This window comes from Sinocyclocheilus anshuiensis, unplaced genomic scaffold (assembly GCF_001515605.1).
Source record: "Sinocyclocheilus anshuiensis isolate Anshui unplaced genomic scaffold, SAMN03320099.WGS_v1.1 scaffold1389, whole genome shotgun sequence".
Taxonomy (NCBI): Eukaryota; Metazoa; Chordata; class Actinopteri; order Cypriniformes; family Cyprinidae; genus Sinocyclocheilus; species Sinocyclocheilus anshuiensis.
In genome coordinates this window covers 169499-171890 of record NW_015552672.1, presented here as the reverse complement: position 1 = coordinate 171890, position 2392 = coordinate 169499, and positions in this window count along the sequence as shown.

The following is a 2392-nucleotide window of genomic DNA, read 5'->3' as shown; positions in this document are numbered from 1 at the left end:
GCCCCCAACCCAGAGCGCTGCTTCTGCCTCCGGTACCAACGCAGGGGAACACGGAAGGCAACGCTCTGTTTTTGCGTCTCCCTATGTGAGGAGCTGGTACGCGGTGGGGACTGCTCCCGCCCAGCAGCCCTCGGAGGAACCGCTGAAACGCCGCCGCCTGTTTACGAGCCTCCTGGTCCCTGTTGACGACGGAATTGACAGCGTCGCCGAACAGGCCAAAAGGCGCAAGCGAGGCGTCGAGGAGGAAGACCCTGTCTTTATCCTTCATATCAGACAGGGTCAACCACAGAGCGATGTTATCAGAGTTAAGCTCCTCGCCCTCATCCAGCTCTTTAAGCAGGTCGGCCTGGTACGCCTGTAACACCGACATCGTGTGCAGACACGCACCGGCCTGACCCGCTGCCATGTACCCCTTGCCCACCAGCGCTGATGTTGTACGCAGCGGCTTAGAGGGCAGTGCCGGAGCCTTTAAGGACGATGCCATGCCTGGGGACAGATAGCTAGCTAGCGTCTGTTCAACCTGGGGCATCGCCTTATAGCCACGCTCAGTCAGCCCTGCCACATTACCATAATAATCTGAGGCAGGGATGAAGAGACGGGCCGAAAAAGGCCTGGCCCACGACCTCGACACCTCAGTGTGAAGGTCGGGGGAAAATGGCAGGCTCCGGCATGGAGGTGGCGGCCTCGCGCGCAGGAAGCTTTCATCCAACTTGCTTCGCTGCGACTCGGCCTGCTTCTCGGCGGGCCAATCGATCTTTAACGACTACATGTTTTATTTAATTTAATTTAAATTTAACAGTAATTTACTTTCAAATGCCCCAATTGCTGAAGGGTCTGCACAACTTTTTAGTACAATTTCAAGTTGCATTGTTCAGAATACCTGTAGTAGCACAGCAGTGCATACCTGTTTACATTTAATTAAGGTGGACTAGATTAGACTGTAATACAAATAGTTGAGTTTGCCAGGTGCATACAACATTTATGACAGATTTTCATGAAAGTGTTGGTCAGTTTGTCTGCTTGACAATCCCATTTTGCACTGCAACAATAAAACTGAAGTTATATAAACAAACTGAAAAATGTTTCTTTTTAGTTAAAACAGATGTTGTCAAAGTTTTCCTTTGGGGACATAATTTGGAGTTGGAAAAAGGTAATAAATTGCAATATATCGCAGAATATCGCAATATATTTAAAATCGCAATAATATTGTATCGTGACACAAGTATCGTGATAATATCGTATCGTGAGGCCTCTGGTGATTCCCACCCCTAGTAACCATTGACAACAGAGACATCCGGAAGAGAGCGCGACTAGCCAACTCACCGATTGGCTGCGGTGAGATAAAGTGATAAACTGAGTGCCAAAACTGTGCACTCGACTGTGAAAATAGTGAGAAGGTAAGTTAATGCACTTGTACGTGTACTTTCATTGTCTATCGTGTTTTTTTTGGACTGATCGTGTCATGTTACCGCGACCAGATATAGTTTGTAAAATAATACACCGATGAGAAGATGCACTAAACTTTAATCATCCAATGAGGTCTTGTTTTCTGTTGTTTACGTCTAGCTATTACGTGCATTAAGTCGGTGATTTCAAATAATGTTTAAAATGTAAACACATAGAAAATGGGTAGATTATATCATTCTGATGTTGCTTTAGTTTTTAGATGGAAAGCAGTTGTGTATTTTGGCAAATGATTTACAATTCAAATGTGGAATGTCGTTTTTTGTCACTTCTATATGCAAACATTTGCAAATAACGACCATAAGAGTGTTACCATATTCTAAAGGTCACAATTAGGGGTTAAAAAAAGAAAGGAGAAAAATACGAAAACGTGGAATATAAAGAAACGATATATATTTTTAAATTTTTTTATGCAGCATATATAGTACTAGATTATAAATATTAAATATTATGATACACACTGGGGTTTTTGATGCATGCACCTGCATGAACACAGAACTCCTTTGCCTGGTGCTTTGGAAATTTAATGAAGTAGGCTATTAATTGTCAAATCTCTTATAGCAAACCCACTGCTAAATGAACCTTTCTTTAATAGACAATGGATTCAACATAATATCAGTTGATAATATTTGAATATTCCAGAAAAATAATTTTCCTATTGTTTTTCATTCATGCCCCCCCGCCTCTGCTTTCCAATTTGTTTGTGTTTGCTTCTTCATTTGCACATTATTTTGCTATGCCCCTTTCAAATGTGTTTTTGCTAAAATGGACTACAGAAGTCATCTTGAGCCCTTGAGATTTTACGGTAGCCATGCATTCATTTCAGCAGTCTTGTGAGTGTGTATTAAGATCTGGCTGTTTTCAGCTCACAATATGATTTTCATTCATAGGCCACTCCTTTTAATTCTTAGGAACTCTAGGCTGAGAA